The following is a 26,115-nucleotide window of genomic DNA, read 5'->3' as shown; positions in this document are numbered from 1 at the left end:
TCCCTCATATCGCTCTCCCTCCCTCTCCCATATCGCTCTCCCTCCCTCTCTCATATCGCTCTCCCTCCCTCTCTCATATCGCTCTCCCTCCCTCTCTCATATCGCTCTCCCTCCCTCTCTCATATCGCTCTCCCTCTCTCTCATATCGCTCTCCCTCTCTCTCATATCGCTCTCCCTCTCTCTCATATCGCTCTCCCTCTCTCTCATATCGCTCTCCCTCTCTCTCATATCGCTCTCCCTCTCTCTCATATCGCTCTCCCTCTCTCTCATATCGCTCTCCCTCTCTCTCATATCGCTCTCCCTCTCTCTCATATCGCTCTCCCTCTCTCTCATATCGCTCTCCCTCTCTCTCATATCGCTCTCCCTCTCTCTCATATCGCTCTCCCTCTCTCTCATATCGCTCTCCCTCTCTCTCATATCGCTCTCCCTCTCATATCGCTCTCCCTCCCTCTCATATCGCTCTCCCTCTCTCTCATATCGCTCTCCCTCTCTCTCATATCGCTCTCCCTCTCTCTCATATCGCTCCTCATCCCTCTCTCATATCCCTCTCTCATATCGCTCTCCCTCTCTCATATCGCTCTCCCTCTCTCATATCGCTCTCCCTCTCTCATATCGCTCTCCCTCTCTCATATCGCTCTCCCTCTCTCATATCGCTCTCCCTCTCTCATATCGCTCTCCCTCTCTCATATCGCTCTCCCTCTCTCATATCGCTCTCCCTCTCTCTCATATCGCTCTCCCTCCCTCTCTCATATCGCTCTCCCTCCCACATATCGCTCTCCCTCTCTCATATCGCTCTCCCTCTCTCTCATATCGCTCTCCCTCTCTCTCATATCGCTCTCCCTCTCTCTCATATCGCTCTCCCTCTCTCTCATATCGCTCTCCCTCTCTCTCATATCGCTCTCCCTCTCTCTCATATCGCTCTCCCTCTCTCTCATATCGCTCTCCCTCTCTCTCATATCGCTCTCCCTCTCTCTCATATCGCTCTCCCTCTCTCTCATATCGCTCTCCCTCTCTCTCATATCGCTCTCCCTCTCTCTCATATCGCTCCCCCTCCCTCTCTCATATCCCTCTCTCATATCCCTCTCTCATATCGCTCTCCCTCTCTCATATCGCTCTCCCTCTCTCATATCGCTCTCCCTCTCTCATATCGCTCTCCCTCTCTCATATCGCTCTCCCTCTCTCATATCGCTCTCCCTCTCTCATATCGCTCTCCCTCTCTCATATCGCTCTCCCTCTCTCATATCGCTCTCCCTCTCTCATATCGCTCTCCCTCTCTCATATCGCTCTCCCTCTCCCTCCCTCTCTCTCATATCGCTCTCCCTCCCTCTCTCTCATATCGCGCTCCCTCCCTCTCTCTCATATCGCCCTCCCTCCCTCTAGGGTGACCAACTGGCATTGGTGCAAATTCAGGACGGTGAGTGTAAAAATTCAGGACAAAGGGTCAAAATTCAGGACACAAATTCAGGACAGGAGGTCAAAATTGAGGACAAAACTTCAGGACAATAGGTAAGTTTCACAGACACATCAGAGGAGGTCGCGCAATAGTATATAAGTAAGCCCAGCCATATCCAAACATATTCAACCATTTGCAAACCTATCCATCATGTATCCTTCCATCTATCATTTCACTCGTCCATCCCTTCATCCATCCTTTCACTCATCCATCCATTATCCATCCACCCTTTCACCTTATCTATCCAGCCATTTACCCTTTCACCCATCCAGCCATCCTTTCACTTACTCATCCATCCACCCAGTCACTTATCCTTCCACCCATCCACCCTTTCAGTCATCCATCCATCCTCCCTTTCTCTCTCCATGGACCCTTTCACTTAGCCATCTGTCCATCCACCCACCCACCCATCTACTCATCCACTCATGACTTCATCCATTGACCCAATCACTCATCCATCCTTTCTCTCATCCATTTATCCTTTCACTCCTTCACTCATCTATTCATCCTTTTGTCCACCTACCCTCCCTTTCACTCACTCATCCATCCATCCATCCTTACATCCACCCTTTCAATCATCCGTCCATCCATTCACTCTTGCACTTATCAATTAATCAATCCATCCATCATTTCACTCATCCATCCACCCACTCATCATCCATCCTTTCACTCATCCATCCTTTCACTCATCCATCCTTTCACTCATCCATCCTTTCACTCATCCATCCTTTCACTCATCCATCCTTTCACTCATCCATCCTTTCACTCATCCATCCTTTCACTCATCCATCCTTTCACTCATCCATCCTTTCACTCATCCATCCACCCTATTACCCATCCAGCTACCCTTCCACCCATACATCCAGCTATTTACCTTTTCTCTCATCCATCCTTCCACTCGCTCATCAATCCATCCATTCTCATTCTCCATCTATCCAATCTTTCATTCACCCATTCACCGTTTCACTAATTCATCCAGCCATCCACCCATCCCTTCACTTACTCACTCGCCCACCTTTTCATATTAATTTTGAGCGGAGCCTTTTTGAGAAGAGGCCCATCAAGAACTTCACCCTCGTTGCAGGAGCCATTCCAGGACTGGGGCAGAAGCCACCCAGGGCGGAGACAGGATCCACCATGGGGGGGACAGGAGCCACCACATGGGGGGGACAGGAGGCATCACTGGGGGGGGGGGGGCAGGAGCCATCACAGGAGGGGGAACAGGATCCACCAGGGTGGGCACAGGGGTGGGCATGCAGTATTCTAGTATCATCTTAGCCCCTCCAGGGTGGGGTGGGGTGGGGCTCCTCACCCCCACCTGGACAGGACATCAAGAAGACAGGCTCTCTTTCCAAAATGTTAGTTTTATCATCCCCCACTGTGATGTACAGTACTTAAAGGAGATACTCCAAGAGAACTGGTCTAACTGATTGTTCTCCATACTTTGTTAATCAGTGTGGGTGTGATTGTGCCATTTCTTTATTTTATTACATTATAGACTGCATGTTTGAAGAACCGAGGTTTGCTTACAATTTAGTAACAGTAATTAGGCTCTGTGAAGAGAACCACGTGCTGCCTTGGGGTAATCAGGGCCGGTTCTAGGATGTTTGGGGCCCTGGGCAGAAAAGGGAATGTGTGAGGCCCCTCTAAATTGTAGAGACATGAGGCATTCAGGGCTGTTTGCATCTGAATAGATGCCCCTGCGCCTGAAGCTGCAGCCCCTCCCTCTCGGTCACCTTCAAGCACCTCTTAACAGCTCATCAAGGGCAGAAGGTGTGAGGGTTGCCATCCCACTGTGCCTCTCCAGTGCTGCCGGGTATCTGAGATTTGGTACCGCATCGGAGTCTGTTACACCCGACTTCAACAGCATCGGAGTCAAGAAAGGAGGTGGGTGGAAGCTGTGCCGGTTTTAGTGTGGTGCGACCGGTGCCCGGTTAAAATTACGGACAAATGGCGTCCGTTAAAGAATCCTTCACGGACAACGGACAGACGGCCGAAATTACGGACTGTCCGTGAAATTTACGGACGGTTGGTCACCCTACCTCCCTCTCTCTCATATCGCTCTCCCTCCCTCTCTCTCATATCGCTCTCCCTCCCTCCCTCTCATATCGCTCTCCCTCCCTCCCTCTCATATCGCTCTCCCTCCCTCCCTCTCATATCGCTCTCCCTCCCTCTCTCATAGCGCTCTCCCTCCCTCTCTCATATCGCTCTCCCTCCCTCTCTCATATCGCTCTCCCTCCCTCTCTCATATCGCTCTCCCTCCCTCTCTCATATCGCTCTCCCTCCCTCTCTTATATCGCTCTCCCTCCCTCTCTATCGCTCTCCCTCCCTCTCTCATATCGCTCTCCCTCCCTCTCTCATATCGCTCTCCCTCCCTCTCTCATATCGCTCTCCCTCCCTCTCATATCGCTCTCCCTCCCTCTCATATCGCTCTCCCTATCGCTCTCCCTCCCTCTCATATCGCTCTCCCTCTCTCTCATATCGCTCTCCCTCTCTCTCATATCGCTCTCCCTCTCTCATATCGCTCTCCCTCTCTCATATCGCTCTCCCTCTCTCTCATATCGCTCTCCCTCTCTCTCATATCGCTCTCCCTCTCTCTCATATCGCTCTCCCTCTCTCTCATATCGCTCTCCCTCTCTCTCATATCGCTCTCCCTCTCTCTCATATCGCTCTCCCTCTCTCTCATATCGCTCTCCCTCTCTCTCATATCGCTCTCCCTCTCTCTCATATCGCTCTCCCTCTCTCTCATATCGCTCTCCCTCTCTCTCATATTGCTCTCCCTCTCTCTCATATCGCTCTCCCTCTCTCTCATATCGCTCTCCCTCTCTCTCATATCGCTCTCCCTCTCTCTCATATCGCTCTCCCTCTCTCTCATATCGCTCTCCCTCTCTCTCATATCGCTCTCCCTCTCTCTCATATCGCTCTCCCTCTCTCTCATATCGCTCTCCCTCTCTCTCATATCGCTCTCCCCTCTCTCTCATATCGCTCGCTCTCCCTCTCATATCGCTCGCTCTCCCTCTCTCTCATATCGCTCGCTCTCCCTCTCTCTCATATCGATCGCTCTCCCTCTCTCTCATATCGATCGCTCTCCCTCTCTCTCATATCGATCGCTCTCCCTCATATCGCTCTCACTCTCTCTCATCGCTCTATTTCTCTCCCTCTCAAATATATATTTATTCGCTGAAAAAACTGTTACAGGGACAATATATTTAGGTTCAGATTTCACTAGTGCAAAACCAGTCAAATTTGGCAGTTATAGTAACCTGAGCGAACTATAACTTACGCCCCCGCAATGCACTGCTTATGACCTCACATATTACATCACTCGTGACCTGGTCAGTGACATCATCCAGCGAGTAAGTGTTTTCTAAGTTTATGATCGTTAAACATATATACTAGGCCACTAAAGTTAAATCAGTATACCAGGTGTACAACGGAGTGATACTACTTCTAACATATATTATGTGAGTGGCTGAGTGAGACTGTGTGTCCATGTGAATGGGGGTGTGAGGTTGTATGGCTGTGAGAGAGGGTGTGGGTGGGTGTGTGAGTTGTTGTATGGGTGGGTGTGTGAGTAGCTGAGTGAGTGTATGTGTGAGTAGTTGTATGGTGTTGTAAGTGGGTGTTTGATTGGTTGTGCAAGTGGTTTGTTGGGTGTGAGACTGAGTAAGTCAGGTATGGACGAGTGACTGCATGTGTGAGTGGCTGTTTGGCTGTATGAGTGGGTGTCTCAGTGGGTGTATGAGTGGTTGTGTGGGTCTATAAATAGAGGCTTGAGTGATCCCGTGGATGATGTAATCAGTGATGTAATTTGAGATGACATCAGTGGTGTTCTGAGTAATGTCACTGACTGTCATGAGGGATGTAATATATGAGGTCATAAGCAGTGCATTGTGGGGGCCGAAGTTATAGTTAGGTCAGATTTTGTGTTTTGGACCCTTTTTTTTTGCCTCCCGCTGGATGGATCACCCTCAATCTTTTCATGCTAGCAAAAGGTTTGGGGAAAATTTTGTGAAGATGCGTCAACCAGCGCCAAAGATACAGGTCAGTCAAAATAAGCGTGTCCTATGGAAACAGGATCCTAACTATAACTGACTACTGGCAACTGCCAGTGGGTAAAATACAATATAACACACACACACACACACACACACACACACACACACACACACACACACACACACACACACACACACACACACACACACACACACACACACACACACACACACACACACACACACACACACACACACACACACACACACACACACACACACACACACACACACACACACACACACACACACACACACACACACACACACACACACACACACACACACACACACACACACACACACACACACACACACACACACACACACACACACACACACACACACACACACACACACACACACACACACACACACACACACACACACACACACACACACACACACACACACACACACACACACACACACACACACACACACACACACACACACACACACACACACACACACACACACACACACACACACACACACACACACACACACACACACACACACACACACACACACACACACACACACACACACACACACACACACACACACACACACACACACACACACACACACACACACACACACACACACACACACACACACACACACACACACACACACACACACACACACACACACACACACACACACACACACACACACACACACACACACACACACACACACACACACACACACACACACACACACACACACACACACACACACACACACACACACACACACACACACACACACACACACACACACACACACACACACACACACACACACACACACACACACACACACACACACACACACACACACACACACACACACACACACACACACACACACACACACACACACACACACACACACACACACACACACACACACACACACACACACACCAGTTATACTTAGGTCAGTGTTTTTATAGGAAATGAGTTGTGTGTTGCTAATAAGCTCAGCACCGTTAAACGAATCTCCACAACACTTCCCAAAAAGGTGCTTTGACTAGTTTGTGCATGGAAAGTTTCGAGGTGATCCATCAAGCAAGGGCCAAGAAGAAAGGAGGATCCCAAAACACAAGATCTCCATGCTTTTTCCAGAGACTTCTTTAAGAAGAGCTACAGCAAAAACCACTGAACGGAATTACAACAAATTTGGCAGGAAGATATATCTTGGTACACAGATTGTGTTTTTATGATTTGGTATAAATTCATTCAGTAATTTCAGAAATAAAGGGTAAAACATATTTGTATATCTGGATGGTTGGGCCCGCGAGTGGCACGAGAAACTCTTGAGTGAACGCCTATTTAACAATGGAGCGTTCCGATTGACCCAGGGATCTTTATTTCCGTTGGGCCAATCAGCTCTTGCGGGAGTCAGACTCACATGGGAGATGGCGTTCCAATTGGCTACCAGCAACATCAGAAAAATTTTAATGGCAGCCATTAAAGTACGCAAGTCCGAGTCCACAGACCTGAAAGTGATACTAGGCCCCTCCCTAAGCTATATTCGAACCCAGGGACCCCATTCCCTGGAGCCCAAAACCTCAAATATGGAGAGGGGGGCCATGTAGCCCCCCTCCCATTGCCATTATAGGCCCTGGGGAGCACACCCCTGGGGCCGAAATTCCCTTTAAAAGAGGGAGGGGCTGCATGACCCCCTCCCTGAGACATTAAAAGCACCGGGGACCCCATCTTCCAGGGCCGGCTCACATGCTATGTCCCGGGGAGCCCATCCCCGGACATGGTAATTTCCCTGCCCACACTGGCGCAAGCAGGGAAACTTGTTTGCTTCTTTAAATCTCCTGCTATACAGGAGCAAACATAAGATCAAGCTATTGCTCCTGCCCGGAGGGTGCAGCATAAATAGCTGCTCCCTCCGGACAGGAGCAATGCGTGTTCTGTTTCCCTGCCTGCATCAGTGTCGGCAGGAAAACTGATTACAAGTCTGCTTCCAGCTGGCGGGAGCAAACACAAGGGAAACAATGAGTCCTGGGGGTGGGCTCCCCAGGACGCAGTATGCGAACCAGCTCCGGAAGAAGGGTCCCGAGGCCAAAAAGACTCCAGGAGGGGGGCCCACCTCCATTCTTCTAAAGTTAGCTGCCCTGGGGTGTATGGTATAGTATCAATGTTGCACATAAAACAAGCTTGCTTTACCTATGGAGGTTGTATATATGATCACAGTAATGATGCCTCATATTATTCGGAGCTATTTAGCACTTACTTTCACAGCTCTAATGCTATAAACATGTAGAGACTAATGGGTACAAAAGAAGCTTGAGTGATGTCATCCGTGATGTCATAAATGATGCCACAGAACATGTCATGAGCAGTGTTCACTTGAAGTTGTGCGCACCTCAGTGCCCCCGAGTGCGCAGTGCTGCGTGTGTGCGGCACGCGTACACAACCCCCGAGAGCATTCGCGCCGCCGCTGCAGCGCAAAAAACAGGCATTTCCAACTTGCAGAGTTAGAGGCATTTAGCAAGTGCTCCCCCCAATGAGAGATCAATTGCTAAATTTCTTTTTTTTCCTAGAGTGTGGCTGCAGGGCTCATTTGTGCTTGTGTTTAAGTATTCGTGTTAATTGCAGAGCCCGTCACAAGCTGAGATTAACATGAATGCTTAAAAACAAAAGCACACAATCTGCCCCGCAAAACAAAAGAAATGCAGCACCAAATAGCATGTGCTTTTAGGATCACCTAAAAGCACACGCTGTGTTTGTAGACTTGCTGCCTTTCTTCTCTTAATAGAGCTGGGCTGCGGGTGATTGTGTGCCTTTTTAAAAAAAAGTTTTTATGTTAATTGCAACTCATGAAGGGCGCTGCCATTAACATGAAAACGTTAAAGGCACATAATCACTCCGCAGCTGCGCTCTATTAAGAGAAGAAATGCAACAAGCCTACAAACGTGGCATTTGCTTCCAGGTGACAAGCTTAAAATTGGAAGCACCGGAGTTTGAAGACCGTGTCTCCCTTTACGCGGATGACATCCTTCTGTATCTCACCTCTCCCCGAAAGTCGCTAATCGTATTGGTGGACGTACTGAATTCCTTTGGTCGCAACTCTGGCCTGGTTATCAACTGGGCCAAGTCGTGTGTTTAAGTCCTCTCGGGCGAGGCCCCCCTCCTGCCACGGGATTGCCCCATCCAGATTGCTACACTGGGGTTCAAATATTTGGGAATCTTTATCTCTCTGGATCCCGCGGTCCGCTATGAGCGAAACCTTCTCCCTCCCCTCCAGCGATTGAAGGCCGATGTCGCGAGGTGGCGACGACTTCCGCTTTCGCCGCTCGGACGGGCGGCATTGTTTAAAATGATGTCGCTACCTCGCTTCTTGTATGCTTTGCAAAATACTTTAGATGTCGTGCCAGCCCGTTATTTTCGGGAGGTGGAGGGTCTTCAGCGCCAACTGTTTTGACGGGCGGCCGCGGATCGCTCTCGCCAAGTTGATGCTCCCTTGGTACGATGGGGGGGGTCGCCCTCCCCGATATTAAACGATACTATTGGGCGTCTCAGTTGGCGGCAGTGAACCATGGGATATACGGTCCTGCCTTGAATCCGGCCTTCGAGATGGATACATTTCTGCTCCCGGGTGGGGATTATAATAGGGCGCAATACTCGGTGACCCCGGACACTCGGTTGACAGGACCCACGCGGGTTGCGGTACGTGTGTGGCACGCGGCGAGTGCTGCGATGGGGTGGAGGGATCGCTTGACGCGGGCGACGCCGTTGTATGCCTCCGGGCGGCTGGGCTGTTTCTGGAGATCGAAAGGCTTTGAGAAATGGGATAGGATTGGTATATGTAAGGTGGGTGATCTTTGGGCGAAGGGGTCTTTCAAAACGTTTGAAATGCTTAAAACTGAATACAAATTAAATGATAGAGAGTACTTCCGGTAAGCGCAAGTCTACCACGCGCTGTGTTCGGTTTTTCCGGACGTTGCTGCTATCCCCGAGTATTCCCCACTGGAGGATAGAGTGTTGGATGGCTACGTGCCCGACAGCACTATTTCTCTGATTTATAAGAAACTCATTAATGATCGCGCGGACTTGCTTCTCCGTCTGCGGGAGGCATGGACGGGCGACGGCTTGGAACTGGACGATGAGGACTGGGTATCGGCGGTGGCCTCCCCGAAAGAGGTGGCGATCCCGGCCCGCTTACGATTCGTACAGCTGAAGATCCTTCATAGAGTGTATGTCACGGGGCCCGGTTTGCTGCGTATGGGTTACTCGAGGGATGGACTGTGTAAGCGTGGATGTGGCCTGCCGGGTACCTTTCTTCATATCTTATGGGAATGTTCGGAGGTTGTGCGATTTTGGAACGGTATCCACACCGTAATGGAGGAGGTCACGCACGTTGCTTTGTTGCCAGAGGCTAGGAGGTGTTTGTTGAATGTCTGGGAACCGAATGATTATAATGCGGCACAGACGCAGTGGGTGACTTTGGGGTACATGGTGGCTAAGCGTAACATTGCACAGCTGTGGGGCTCCCCGAGGCCGCCCACGATAGAGGTATGGAAGGAGAATATGGACTGGTGTATGTTTAGGGAAAAGACGGTGTATGTGGCGAGAGGCAAGCCAGGGAAATGGACTAATGTATGGGGTCCATGGAATTTATATCGTGGACGTACTGCACCCCGCCTCTGCCATTAGAGGTCGATATTGCTTTGTCCCCCTAGCCACACCTTCTGCGGGATTGTGTGAGGTGTGCTCCATGGCTTGTCTTCCCGTTGCCCCCTACTACCGCTTCCAGACAAGAACTGCTTTGGACACTGTACGTTGTTCCCCGTCCTGGGAAGAGCACGCTGCTATTTCGGACTCTCATTGCCTTGAGTGTGTTTTGTATTTAATAGAAAATGAAACTGTTTTTTCCGATTGCTCCTGGCCTATGGCCACGGCCTGTTATATGTGCTTACGAACTGCCGGGAGCTTTGCCTCTGGTTCATTTGAATGTGTGGCGTCGCATTGCGGGCCCTCGGGCTCTATAGCGGCCGGCCTTGGTGGTTGTAGGCCCTTGTCTGTATTTTATCGTGTAATAACGGTTTCTAATAAAAAAAAATTAAAAAAAAAAAAAGTGGAAGCACAAACCATTTGTCTCTGAGCTATGCAGCTTCTGTCATCAGCACTTCTCCCTTTTTCCACAAGAGCAGTTCAAGCATGAGTGGCAAAATATCCTAGTTAGCAAATGTTTTCTAACAATTCTAGTTCTGCAATATTTACCGCATAATGCATCTGCCGCATAATTTGACGATTTTATCTAATGAATTGTTTGTAGCTCAAACAGATCAAATGTTATAAAAAAATGTGACGTGTTTCTGCGAAGTGGACGGCCCTTTGCAAAGGTTGACTGATCACCTTTATCACTGCTGGATTTGTATGTTACACTGGCACTAATGAGGCAACATTTTTCCAGAGATTGTTAGCATCTGTAAAAATGTAAAAATAATAAATTATCAGAAAATATACTGCATTACGCTGCAGCTTTTTTTGCTGCATAATTTAGTCTAAACTACGGCATCATTTTGTCCTCCATTGCTGCATAATTCCAGTGGCCCCAAAGCAGTCAGCACATGGTAAAAGTGCTTGTGCATGAGGCAGAGAGACTGTGAAGTGTGTGAACTCAGTTTGATGTGCTTGCAAATCCTGCATTGCTGACCCCTGGTGAGTTACAGCTACTACTGCTGAAAGAAGGCCAACGGAGGGACCCAAGATCTCAAGGGCAGGGCCGGCTTTAGCACTTTTCCTGAATGACCACCTTTTGTCACCGTTACTGCTGTTCCTTTTATCTATGCCGTGCCGCTCAATTCAAGCTTACGCACTCGGAGGGCAGTCTGTGAAATGTTACTGTTTCACAAGCGAAGTTACACTGCAAGGGATTAAACTGATGGCAAAACAGCAACTGCCTGCTATAGCTATCGATACCTTGAAACTTCTCACGAGAGGGGTAAAGGGTAACTGGGAAGAGCTGGTTACACATTCATATGCCAGAGGACGCCGCTCAAACCCGTCTTGCCCAGGATTTCCAAACAAAGGCTACAATTACGAAAGCTTTGGGAGCTTCTTAAATATTTGGACATCCACTTAAAAAACAAGAGGTAGTAGGTAAAACTCAAGTTGCAGTGTTACTCTCACAGTCTATGTTCCCACAAGAGACTGTGTGTTGTCGTCATTTGTTGCTCGCTCTCGATTGCTTTGTGCTGGGGTGTAGAGGGTTAAAGCGTGCTCGGACACCGAAGTCTGGCCAGAGCATACAATACTAAAAGATAAGGTGGCCATAAAGTGTGCAACGTAAGCAAACAGTAACATGAGCTGGGTCCATGGAACCAATGAAAACAGGAACAAGCACCAGAAAATGTGTACTGTCTGAGGCGGCATTGGCTTAGTCGGAAGTGAATTACTCCTTAAAGAATTCACATCAGATGCTTCCGAAGTTAAGAATAACAAGCTAACGAGGAGGGAGGGGGAGAAGGGGGCAGAAGAGAGGGGGGAAGTGAGAGCAGACAGCAAGGGGGTGGAGGAGCAGGATTCACGCGCTGGAAGGCTTAATGAGCCATGACAGAAAGGCAGATGGTGGCTGTGCACGTGCACACAAGCTTTAGGCCACCAAAAGCCTGTGGCAGCACTTTGAAAACCCATACACTAAATGTATTGCAGAGCAGCGCATGCGCTGACTCAGCGGGACCTAAAAAGGACCCTAACACGCCCCCATCCTCCTCATGCCCTTTGACTGCCCCTGATACCCAACATCAGTTGTTCCCTTCACCCTCCTAGTGGTCTCCCCCGACAGGGATTGGCCAGAGGGAGAATAGATGGGGCTACCCCTACTTCGCAATAACCACCTTTCTGCTAACTCAATTTCTTTAGATACTACTGAGACAGCCGAGTCAGAGGGCATTCCATAGTAGTAACTCGCTGGGTCTTGGGTGGCGAGGATACTTTTGCAATATGGGCTTACCTTTTTCTTAAAGTTAAATACTCCAGGGACACCACTCAATCCAAGTGACAAACTAAGGAAGAAAAATAAACAATACAAACTCCCACCCCCCCTGAATCCCAAGTTCAAATCAATGTTCCATCCACTCCGGACAGCAGGCACTAGCTGGCAGGTTCATTAGGCTCTACCTCACAACCCACATACGCAGGGCCAGTCTAAAAAATTCGTCCGTGTGGATCCCTCTCTTCAGTAGTGACGTGTATCCTGAACAAAGTTAGTTCACCACTTTGGGCCCTCCAAAATAAAAGCCCCTCCGTTCACCAATGTCCAAATCCTGCTGGGCAGACTAGGAGTGCCAGGAAGGAAATCAAAAAGGGGTGGCCCGCCTCTTCCTGGTGCTGATGGGTGCAGGAAAGGCGTGCCCTTGGCACAGGCTCATCCCGTGCAGCAGGAATGCAGGAGCGCTTTTGAGCATGAGTCAGTGGAGGCCCAGTCCCCAGCTGGCAACAATCTGCACCAGCTCCTCCTGATGCGATGCACAATGGGCGACTGAGTCTCCTGCCATGAGGAAGGTGTGAGAAGTTGGCCTTATGTATGATGTCACTAGTTCTAGTGTACACCTTATATCAGTCCAAACAACCCTTATGGTGATTGGTTGTAAAGTCAACCTTATAGACCAGCTATCCTAGTGGTAGCATGGACAAGAGCAGTCTTAGGCTAAACTCTGAATGGCATGTGAAGCCAGCTGTGATACCATATATAATCCCTTGAATACCAAATGAAAGGACACCACAACAGATATATATATAAAATAAGGTGTATTTATTCTAGTCAAACCCTCAGCACTCTTTATGAGATTAGAGGTAAGTACAACACAGTCTTATTCAAGCATACATTAAGTCACACAGGTAAGTTAGGCCCTAGGGGCCACGCAAACCATATACTAAAGAAGTGGTATAAGGACCACTGTCACGGAAATAGGATAGGCCTAGGGAATCGCTGGGGCTACACTACACTACCCAAGGTTAGGAAGTGGGAGGCCCACGGGATTCAGGTGCAGAGTGGAAACACTCACGCGTAATGCGTATAATCGATAGAAATAGTACAGTTCTGAAATAAGCAGTTTTAGGACACTTCTGGTATAGCTAGAAAGTCGAGACTCGGAAACTAGACCCTAGGATAGTCAATACCCTTGTGAGCACCGGAGTACCCAAGTTACCTAGCCCACGGGCTGTGGGTGCATAGGTGTGAACTTGCGTCGGGTTTCGTCGTGGACTTCTATGGATGCCTGAAGGAAAGTTGCTGACAGGCAGTCAGTACAGAGTGTCCGGTGGATCCCAAGGCCGGGATCAAGAAGGAAGGAGACCTGCAAGCAGAAGGGACAGAGTCTGGGTCACTAGCCAGTGACCACGTGGAACCAGGAAGGAACCAGGCGATGTCGGGAGATTGCAGGTGAAAAGGTGAAGCTTGTTGCAGCAGCCACGGGTACCAGGAGACGTTGAGGAAGACCAGGAGGCGAGCTGTCCCACGAAGGCTCTTGCTGTCGGCGGCGTCGAAGTCAAACTAGGACTCACCAAGCCTTGGCAAGCGGAACCCACGAAGAATGGAGGACTTGCTTCTGGTGCAGACCAGGAAGGTCTGGGGTGCTTCTCTTTTGCAGAGGAGCAGGAGCCAGTCTGGAGGAGCCAAACCAGCAGTGGAAAATCAAAGGTGTGTCGTCGCAAAGGCCGCTAGCCAACGGGCAAGCAACCGGACAGACGCGACAAGCAGGAAAATGCAGAAGGGCCGCACGCAGGACTCGTGGAGTGTGGGGGGCTGATCTTCGGTGCAGATGGTGCTTGGGGTTGGGGCTTCTCAATCCCCGGTGCACAACTTCGAGGGTGCCTCAGAAGCTGCGCTGGAAGATACTCGCCACTTTTCCCAGGTAGCCGGTTCCACGTCTCTCGTCGCCTCCACGGATCTCAGCTCGGCTGTGGATGTGGATCAGGGTCGGAGAAGTCTGGAAGTCAAGGCTCTGGTCAGGCTCTGCAGTCGGTCCCTCATAGAACTTCAGCAAAGCAAAGGGTAAGTCTCTTGATGGTGCCTGTTTGCACAGGGTAGCCACTCCTTGGCCACAAGGGAGATTCTTCAGTCTTCTTCTTTCGTCGAATGTCCAGAGTTTCTGTTCAAGTTGCAGGGTCAGGATAATCTAATCTCCTGGGGCCCAGCTACCACACTTATACTAATCTGGGGGGCTGGGTTGCCTGCTAGGTCACGCCTTATGGGTGGGACCTGGGAGGGGGTGGTTACACCCCCTTCCCTTTGTCCAGTTTCGCGCCAGGACTGGGGCTGGAGTGCCCCAGCACTGGTTTGAACTGGACTATGCATGGGACACCTTGTATGCCCCAGGCATGTCTCATTCCTTTCAGCCCTCCCTGCCCCAATACACTAAAGTCTGTCTGGGGAGGTGCTAGCACCTCCCCAAGCAGGAAACCTGTTGTCCAAGCCTCCCTTGCCGGGATCACTCCCAGCAGCAGGAGGTCAGACTCGTGTCTGTGGCAGCAGCATCCATTTTGTGATGCTGAGGCTTTGGTTAGAGTTAAACAGCAAAGTAGGATTTTAACATGTCTCTCCCTCTAGAAGGGGGGAATAATATCCCCATCACCAGAAATGGTATGGGGGTATTATTCCAAAGTGTTAGACACCTTACACGACATGTTTTGATAAAGCCAAACCATAGTTACCATAACCGTTTAAGATAAGGCACTTTAAGAGTATATGGTAGGCTATATCATAGTAGAACAGCTATAAGGACATGGTTCTGAAAGCTGCAGACAGGCTCAGCTCATGCTAGAGCACCATCTCACATGTTACCAAGCACTCTGCCTCCAGGATTGTTAAGGCCTGCCATAGGAGTGGCTGATAGGTACACATGTGTCTATTTTAAGGGTAGATATAGGTATACTATATCTAAGCAAGGGGTGATTACACGACCATGCCCCAGCTGAGTGATCAGCCAGTTGTGTCTGATTGGAAGGCCAGACCAGGGGTGGCATAATACATGCTGGAGGCCTAGGTTACACCTATGCACTGGGTACCTAGGGTACACTGTACAGGGTCCAATAAGGTGATCCTTACCAATTGGGTATGTACCTAGGGTACATGGAGTCCATTTTAAAGAGAGAGCAGACAGCCTGAGACCCTGAATGGCAGGATCTCAGGCCAACTAAGTCGAAAAACCAGCTAGACACTAGGCAAAAAGTTGGGGGGTAACCATAGTCCGATATCCACCTTCCTACAGAAGGTCCAAGGGGGCACAGTACCCCAGAAGCAGCAGCCAAGATTACCTGCACCGCGGGAATCCAGGAACGCTTCTGAGAGCAAGTCAGTGGAGGCCATGCCCCAGGCTGGCAACAAGCTGCACCTATGCCTCCTGATGGGATGCAAAGTGGGAGACGGAGTCCCCAGTACTGAGGAAGGTCCAAGGGGGCAGAGTAGCCCAGAAAAAGCAGCAACGTTTATCCACCTTGACTTAGCCAAATAAAGCACGGTGAGGACATAATGCCGCTCATTCCTGAAATTTCAATGGATCGATGTTTCTCTGAAAGTACAAATGGAGAACCTCTTCCAATGAAAGGAATAAGGCTCACTGCTAGAGGGGCATCTGGCTCGAATTGCGCTATAAGAGTAGTTCAGGACTCAAGCTGCCAAGCATATTTATGGTAAGCTGGGATGCAGAATCTGGCCCTTGAACATGAAGGAGATCTGTTTTGCCTGGGAGTCTCTTGTGCAGTCGCTCTGGCAGGTGAAGGCCAGTGAACCACCATTGTCTCGGCCACATCAGAGCAAGGAGGACTATCCTTGGAATAAATCTGGTGCGTAATGAAGTTTCCGTGACCAGTTGATCAACAGTATTACCCTTCTTCACTGGCTGGTAGTATTGGGGTATTTGTTTTTTGCATTTGCGAAGAGGTCTGAGGGGAAACTACATTTGCAGAGGACGTCTAAGATAGTGCATTAACCTCTTGTGAGTTCTGCCGAGAGCATCTACCTCTGCATTTTGCTCTGCTGGATAATGAAATGCAGTGTTTGAGACCCCTGAGCAGTAGCCACTTCCATATTGCTTGGGCTTCTAAAGAACTATGAATGTGATCTCTCCCTGCTTATTCAGGTCATCCATTGTTGTAGTGGTAGTCATACAATGATGGAACGTGTCTTAAAAGCAAGGAGAAACAACTAGAGCGAGCTCCAGAATGATGTGGTATGACACTCCTCTTACGCTATGTGACTTCAATCTGGGGATGATTCTTATGCGCACTCACTCTTGCCAGAGAAAGATCTGTTATGCAAGGGAACATGCTGGTAGAACAAAACTCCCCTCAAGAGACTGGTCATACTGCATCACCAAGGGAACGACTGCATAGCTGCTGACGTGAGCTTTAGCATCTAGGCCTGTATGTCATAGAACTAGGACCACTGTCTTCAAGAGACTGCTGAAGGGGTCTCATGTGGAGGCAGGAAGATGCCAGAAACCAATGAGCGTCGAGAAGAGAGTAATAACTGCCCAATGTGCTCGCTTTTGAGGATTCAGACATTTCATGCAGGCAGAAAGACTTTCGTCTTAAGGAAAGACTTTTGCACTCTTGTTTTCCAACACAACCACCAGATAATGAATGGGCTGAACTGGAATCAAAAAGGATTATTAAATGTAAGCGTTGGGACGTGCCAGAGATTGAAATGAAGACTGACTCTGCTGAGAAGAATATTGTCGCAACCATAATATAGACATTGGCAGACGGAAATTCTCATTATTTTCAAATGTGCTGCTACTTTGAGAAAGTTATTGGGGCTAAACAGAAGGAACTTTATTGAAAATGGTCATCATCCATAAGAAACCTCAGGAATTTGGGATGTTTTGCCACTATCAAAATATGAAAATAGGTCTAGAGCACACATTCACGCTCCTCGTTGTATTTGATGATCGATCTGGTGAATAGCTGGAAGCCTGAATTTCTTTCTTTATCCATTTGTAGGCTTGTTTAACATGGATAGTTGCCCCAAATGTGTGTGTGGGTCAATATCACTATCAAACCAGCTAGTAGTAGGAATACATTTGGTTTCCTTTTGGAGAATTGGGGAATTTTTATACTAGCTGCGGATGCAACATTGCCTTCTGTAATTGTTCCTGGTCAAAAATTAATTTGTAATTTTTATTAAAAAAATTTAGTATAGCACAGAATTAGCCAAAGGGCAAGAGCGATTTGCAAGTAACAGGGGTAGTTACAAAATAAACTGAGAATCTGATACAAGTATGAGCAGAATGAACAATTGTTACTTACCTGTAAACAGGTGGTTCTCCAGTATTGGTGTCTTTCATAGATTCACATGCTTGAATATTCCCAGTCGTCGGAGTGGGAGTCCCACGGTAAATAATATAGCAATATATACAGTCATAATATATATATATATATATATATATATATATATATATATATATATATATATATATACACACACATATACATAAGTAATCATATAAAACAGAGATATAAGTAAGTGATAAACATCAAGAATGTCCCTATATGAAATCTCCATAGAGATACATGGAAAGAGAAAAAAGACATTCGCAGTCTATCTCTGTCATTATGTTAGTCCAAACTACGGCCAATCAGGCGCCAGCTCCTCTCTAGAACCTTCTCCTCAGAGCTCCTCACCTCCAGATTTTCGCAGCACCAAAGTGACTTTAGAGTGTATGAGGAGAAGAGAGCCTCTGAAGGGAGGAGGGAGGGTCGCATGTGAATCTATGAAAGACACTAATACTGGAGAACCACCCGTTTACAGGTAAGTAACAATTGTTCTTCTCCAGTATTGGGGTGTCTTTCATAGATTCACATGCTTGAATATAGAATAGCCAGCAGTAACAATTATTATTGTTTCCATACTAAACAGTTGTAATGCCAATCAATATCCTTATATATATGATATTACTGAATATCTATATAAGTGTAAATGAACCATTATCTCAACAGTAAATGGAAACAATATGGAGGAGGGAAGGAAGAGGCTCACCTTATTTAAAAAGATTGCGAAGCACTGCCTGCCCAACTGCAGCATCCTCTTCGTTTTAAGCCGCCAAACAGTAGTCTTGTAAAAGTATGTCTGCTCGACCATGTAGCTGCTCTGCAGATTTGATGTAAAGGCACTCCAGCAAATAAGGCGGTTGAAGAAGACATCGCTCTAGTGGAGTGAGCCCTCACTGGTGACTGCAATGGCTTGTTTGCCTTTTGATGGCAGAAGACGATGGCTGCTGAAACCCAACGTGCAATAGTTGGTTTTGTCACTGGACGTCCTTTGTGATAGCGTCCATAAGCTATGAAAAGTTGATCAGTTTTCCGTAAAGAAGCTGTTCTGCTGATGTAGAACTTTAAACATCGTTTCACATCCAGGGAATGTAATCTCTGCTCCGCAGGAGTTTGAGGATTAGCAAAGAATGTTTTCAAAATCACTGGTTCGTTAATATGAATGTCTGAAGGCACTTTAGGCAAAAAAGTTGGATTTGTACGCAACACTACAGAATCTGGTTTGAACTGTAGGAAAGGCGCATTTATGGTAAATGCATGAATGTCACTGACACGACGTGAAGACGTTAGTGCCAGAAGAAGAGCCACCTTCCACGTTAGATACTTCAACTCGACCTTGTGAATAGGTTCAAACGGTGGCCTCATTAGTTGTGCCAATACGATGTTTAGATGCCACAATGGAGGCGGGCGTCTAACAGGAGGAAATTTGCGAAATAACCCCTTGAAGAATTGATGGATAATCCTTGAAGAACAAAGGGACGTTGAACCATCCTGACGGAAACGGGAAATTGCCGCCAGAAAAACCATCAAGGTTGCATGAGACAATCCGGAGTTAGCTAAATGCAAGAAGAAAGGTAGCAATTGTTGTTGCGTGGAGTGAAACGGGTGAACCCCATTAGCTGCACACCAGTTGCAGAATCTTTTCCACTTCAATTTGTACGTTTTTACCGTAGAAGGAGCCCTCGCCTGAGCCAAGATGTCTCTACAGTCCTGTGGAATGTCTAAATGGGCAAATTCACAGTGCTCAGGTTCCAGGCTGATAAGCTCAGTGAGGAGGGATTCGGATGACAAATTTTCCCCTTGCTCATTGTAAGTAGATCTGTACGAGGATGTAGAAGCATTGGTTCGCATTGAGACATTAGGAGTAACTCTGAGAACCATGCTTGCCGAGGCCAATGGGGGGCTATTAGAAGTAGATGGCAAGGTTGCCTCCGCATCTTCCACAGGACACGAGGTATGAGTGGGATTGGAGGAAAAGCGTAGGCAAACAGATTGTACCAGTTCATCAAAAGGGCATTGCCCCGTGACCCTTGATGGGGATGCCAGCTTGCATAATCTCGGCATTTGCGGTTCTCTGGTGTGGCAAAGAGATCCAGTTGTGGGCGACCCCACCGTTGAAATATTTTCTCCAGAGTTGGCTGATGCAACTCCCATTCGTGGGTCGAGGAGGAGGACCTGCTCAGGGAATCCGCTAGGATATTGGATACCCCCGGTAAATGAACTGCTGCAATCGTGATGTGATGGTTGAGAGACCAATCCCAGAACGACTGGGCTAGTCGAGACAGTTTCGGAGATTTTGTTCCACCCTGCTTGTTGATGTAGTGCATGCAGGTTGTGTTGTCTGTCTGTATTAGGACTGATTCTCCTTGGATTAAAGGGAGAAAGGATTTGAGAGCCAGAAATATAGCCATGAGCTCCAACCTGTTGATGTGCCAGGCTTTTTGGCATATTGTCCATTTTCCTTTGATTGATAGATCCTCCAAATGAGCACCCCCTCCTTCTAGAGAGGCGTCTGTTATTGTCATGTCTGGTACTATCGACAGAAATGAAATGCCTTCCATTAGATTTAACGGTTGTGTCCACCACTTCAGCGCCGACTTCATCCGATCTGTGACGGTTAGGAGATCGTTGAAAGAACCCGTCACCTGACGCCATTGAACATCCAGTTCTTCCTGGATGGGGCGTGTCCGTAATCTGCAATGAGGGATTAATGCAATGCCTGATGACGCCATTCCCAGAAATGACTTTAACAGTCTTACAGAAACGGATCTTTTTGCTCTGATAAGGGTAACCAGACGGAGAATCCTTTGAAGACGGTCTTGGGAGAGAAATGCCCTTGCTGACACTGTCTCCAAAGTTGCTCCCAGAAAATCTGGCTGTAGGCTGTAGATGGGACTTCGTGGCATTTATGAAGAGCCCTAAGGCGCGAAACACCTCCTTGCAAAGACGTGTATGCTGTCGAAGTTGCACTTCCGATTGTGATTTTAGGAGGCAGTCGTCCAGATATGGGAAGATCTGGACACCCTGGAGACGTAGGAACGCTACAACAGGGGCTAGCACCTTCGTAAACACTCGCGGGGCAGAGCGTAGGCCGAATGGTAGTACCTTGAACTGGAAATCGTTCCGACCCACTCGATAACGAAGAAATTTCCGATGTTGTCGTAGTATGGGGATATGAAAATATGCATCTTGGAAATCGATTGTTGCCATGATATCTCCTTGTGAGAGTAATCGCAAGATCTCTACAAGCGTCAACATGCGAAAGGATTGTTTCTTCAGAAACCTGTTGAGAGCCCTCAGATCTAGAATGGGTCTCCATTCCCCGTTCTTCTTGGTGATAAGAAAAAATCGGGAATAAAATTCTTTTCTTTTTTGAGATCTTGGTACTACCTCTATAGCTCCCTTGTCTATTAGAAGTTGAACTTGATGTAACAGTTCCTTGATATGAGGCGGTGGTGGTCCGGTAGGTGGTGTGGGTGGAGGGAATTCGGTGAACTCTAAGGTGTGACCTCTTTCTACAATGTCCAAAACCCAACGGTCCCTTGTTATGGAGGACCATTGAGAAGAGTTCAGAGAGATTCGACCTCCAATTTTCTGGGACTGATACAAGTCATTGTCTCTTAGGGGTGGAACCCCTATAAGAGGATTTTCCTCTATAAGTCTTGGAAGACTGCTGTCGAGAGGTTTGCTGTTGGGTATAGGAATATCGGTTGGAACCCTGGTTATAAGTTCGATATTGGTTGTTTCCTCTTCGAAAATTAGAGGAGGTGCCGCGTCCGCGTGCACCCCGAAAGGGCTGTTTTCGAAACTGTAATGTGCCAAGAGAGCGAGCAGTGTCCGTATCTTTCTTTATCGACTGGATAGCTTCATCCACATGATCTCCGAATAAAGCCTCTCCGTCATATGCCATGTCCAATATCCGTGCCTGCACTTCCTGACGAAAGGATGTTGAGCGCAACCAACCTTGCCTGCGCAATACTGCTGCTCCAGCAAGTTGACGGAACCCCGTACAGACGATATCAACTGCACAGTCTATTATCTCTGCAGAAGTGCTCTCTCCCTCTTGGAGCAGCTTTACTGCTTCGCTCTTTGACGGTTCCGGTAGTTGATCAACTAGCGCTGATATATCTGCCCATACTTGGCGGTCGTAACGACCTAAGATGGCTAACGCATTAGCCGCTCTCACAATGGTGGAAGCCATCGAGGAAAACTTTCGCCCTATGGCATCCAAACGACGTCCATCACGATCAGGTGGTGCAGTGATCGTAGATGCAGGGTTTTTAGCCCGACGTTGCGCTGCCTGTGTGACTACAGAATCCGGCTTCGCTTGACCAGTGAGGCACGCTGGCGCTCCTACTGGTGATTTGTACTTCTTTTCCAATCTAGGCACCTTTCCTTCCTCCCAAATGAATTCAATTATAGGGATTGTATTCGTTTGTTTATAAGGCTGATTTTTAAAATCGTACAGGAAACAATCTTCTTGTGTTCTGTTATCAACTTGAACTTTTGTGCTGCCCTATCAATTAACTGGTGGAAACTTGCAATATCAACAGGTGGCGAGTCACCAGGTAGCACCGGAGAGGGAGACGGTGTTTGGGCATGATAGTCATCCCACTCCGCCATATCATCATCATCGCCCCCATCATCGAGAATTTCACCATCCTCCCTGTCCTGTGGAATTTCTTCTTCATCAGTATGATGAGGAGGGAGTGTACGGGTTGAAGAATGTCGTAGTGGTATTGGAGGTATTACCACAGAGGGTATTGGAGCCGGCACCGGTTCCGATATAGTTGCTGGCACTACCGGAGTAGGCGGAACCACAGACTCTTGTGGTGATAAAGGAAACCTTCGATTATAATCGTCCAACATGAGTTGAAGGTTAGTTATCAGCGACAATGGTAGTGTCGTAGTTTGTCTTTCTGTAGGAATTTCTTCCTGATAAAATTGCTCCTCATCACTACTACCTTCTTGGCATTTTATTATTAAATTTGAGGGACTGTGTGCCGTCCCAAACGATTCAGGTAAACCTCCTTCTGAATCCTGATCTGAGTCAGTGGCAAACAATGGTGAAGGAAGGTGGGAATCCTCCAACGATATAACCTGACCCGACATATCTTGTCGAGTACTCGGTGGTAATGCTAATAAAGGAACAGCGGCAAAGGACGAAGTAGGCGCTGTAGACGTGGATGAAATTTGGGTTTTCAATTACCTCTGCGTAGAAATCGTCTTTTTAATCCTTATTTTCACTGACGAGACTGCCGTCGACGGACTCTGAGGCAAAGAGGCTATTGCAGACATCTTCGTCGACGGAACCGTCGTCGACGGGATCGTTGTCGACGGGATCGTCGACAGAGTCGTAGTCGACGGGAACGCCGACGAGGTCTTCTTTTTCGTCGACGGAGCACTCGTCGACGGGTCAATCGCCGAGGCAGATTTCCCAATCTTCGACGATGGCAACGTCGACGAGATTTTTCCCTTCTTCGTCGACGACGACGATGCAATTGGTAATATAGATGACACAGTTTTTATAGTACTTATCATCATAGTCGACGCCGACAACGTCGACGGAACCGTCGTCGACGCGCTTGATGCTGACGTCGTCGTCAGGGTCACCGTCGACGAGCAGGAAACTGCGGATTTTGTCGTCGGAAGCCTCGTCGACGATGAAGCCAGTTTTTTTGCCTGAAAATTGGGAAGTTGAAGCCTCACTAGCCTGAGAACTAAGTCTCGTGGGCGACAAAGCAGTAGTCAATGTAGAAGAAGTGGCAGATGTCATAGTCAGACATTTTCTTCTTTTTAATGAAAGGAGATGGTAAATCCTGTACACTACTGCGCTTTGAGGCTGTGTGGGAACGGCCAGAAGTAAAACTCTCTACCTCAGAAAGTACTTCATCTTTATCCTTCAGTCTCTGTAGCCACAGTAAGAGACGGCCTTCCCTGTCTTTCAGAGTTTTTGTAGAAAAAGTTCTACAGAATTTACATTTACCCACTTCATGGTCCGGGTAAAGACAGTAAATACACTTACTGTGTGGATCCTCTGAGAACAAACGTAGCTTTCCACAAGAAGAACAAGGTCTAAACAAAGACTTCTTACTTGAAGACATCCTGAAGAGAAAAAACTGAGCAGAGCTCAGGGAGACTCCCTTTCACACGACGTGCGGTAGAAAATCTGAGGTGAGGAGCTCTGAGGAGAAGGTTCTAGAGAGGAGCTGGCGCCTGATTGGCCGTAGTTTGGACTAACATAATGACAGAGATAGACTGCGAATGTCTTTTTTCTCTTTCCATGTATCTCTATGGAGATTTCATATAGGGACATTCTTGATGTTTATCACTTACTTGTATCTCTGTTTTATATGATTACTTATGTATATATGTATATATTTCTCCAGTATTAGGGTGTCTTTCATAGATTCACATGCTTGAATATTCCCCGTCGTCGGAGTGGGAGTCCCACGGTAAATAAAATAGCAATATATATATATAGTAAAATATATACATAAGTAATCATATAATTAGCGCATATAGGTGTAAAACACACATAGTGTACCTATAAGAGAAAACTCCATAGGAATACAATGGAGAGAGACAAAAGACCTTTGTAGTCTATCTCTGTCATTATGTAAGTCCGAACTCCAGCCAATCAGGCGTCAGACCCTCTCTAGAACCTTCTCCTCAGAGCTTCTCACCTCAGATTTTCTACCGCACGCCGTGTGACAGGGAGTCTCCCTGAGCTCTGCTCAGTTTTTGTCAGTGAGGATGTCTTCTAGTAAGAAATCTTTGTTTAGACCATGTTCTTCATGTGGAAAACTGCGTTTGTTCTCTGAGGACCCACACAGTAAGTGTATTTACTGTTTATATCCTGACCATGAGGTGGCAAAATGTAAGTTTTGTAGAACTTTTTCTACAAAAACTCTAAAGGACAGAGAAGGCCGCCTGCTATTATGGCTACAGAGACTGAAGGACAAGGATAACCCTCTCTCTGATGTGGAAAGTCTCTTTTCTGGTCGTTCTCAACCAGCCTCTAAGCGCAGTAGTGTGCAGGAGTTACCATCTCCTTTCCTGAAGAAAAAGAAGCTGGCTTTGCCTCTGACAACTGCCACCTTTGTGGTTTCACCTACTGCTTTGTCGCCTAAGGGACACTGTTCTCAGGCTGCTTAGGCGTCTACTTCCCATTCCTCGGGGAAAAACTGGTCAGCCTCGTCGACGATGCTCCCGACGACGAGATCTGCTGTTTCTACCTCGTCGACGGTGACCCCGACGACGACGTCAGCTACTTCGTCGTCGACGAGCGTTATGTCGACGTTATCCTCGTCGACGATTACCATCAGTTCTTCAAGGGCGGTGACTTCTGTTGTGCCCATTACTTCGACGTCGACGAAGAAGGTAAAGGTTCCGTCGACGAAGACTGTGTCGTCGACGAAGAAGTCGTCGAGCTCGTCGACGCCCATTCCGTCGGCGAAGAAAAAGAAGATCCCGACGACGACACGGTCGACGGTGGTTCCGTCGACGAAAGCCTTGTCTACGAAGACCTCGACGACGGCTCCGTCGGCAGCGGCTCCGTCGACGGTGGCTCCGTCGACGATGGCCCCGTCGACGGCGGCTCCGTCGACGGCGAATCCGACGACGGCAATTTTGTTGCCACAGACTTCGTCGACGATAATTCCGTTGACCATCATTCCTTCGACGACGGCTCCATCGACGAGTACATCTCCACAGACATTCGTAAGGGTACGAATAAGCGGTGTGGCGGCTTCCCAGAAAACAAGAAGGGAAGGAGTTTCTTGGACACCATTACCTCCTACTGTGGGCTCGGAGAGCCAGGAACATAATATTCCTTTGGGAGTTGCACAGCCTCCCTCACCATTATTCGCTACAGATTCGGATCAGGAATCCGAGGGGTTACCGGAGTCTTTCGGAACGGCACAAAGTCCATCCGACTTGGTTATTAAGTGCCAGGATGTCAGTAGTGAGGATGAGGATCCGGTATATATACACCAGGCCCCTCCGAAGCATAAAACGGCGACTCTTCCTCTGTCGCTCATTACTAATCTCCAACGCATGTTGGACGACTACAACCAACGGTTCCCTCTATCCCCTCAACGTTCAGAGGTTCCGTCAACCCCGGTGATTCCAGCAATTATTCCACCGGTACCTATTGTAAATCCTGCTCCTCAGATGCCGCCTGTACCTCCACGACAGGTTCCGGAAAGGTTGTTGCCTCATTATGAGCCTGTAGAGGAAGGCCCTCAGGACACAGAAGAGGGTGAAATCCCAGATGATGATGGGGATGTAGATGACA

At 48.1% G+C, this 26,115-nt stretch overlaps 1 protein-coding gene across 2 annotated transcripts in view; it reads right to left on the bottom strand.

The window, feature by feature from the left end:
* SRF (serum response factor) overlaps positions 1-26,115 on the bottom strand; it is a 404,589-nt gene that overhangs the window by 23,427 nt on the left and 355,047 nt on the right. The window lies entirely within an intron of this gene.

This window comes from Triturus cristatus, chromosome 6 (assembly GCF_964204655.1).
Source record: "Triturus cristatus chromosome 6, aTriCri1.1, whole genome shotgun sequence".
Lineage (NCBI taxonomy): Eukaryota > Metazoa > Chordata > Amphibia > Caudata > Salamandridae > Triturus > Triturus cristatus.
The sequence above is the reverse complement of the archived record's forward strand: the minus strand, read 5'-3'. Positions and strand labels throughout refer to the sequence as shown.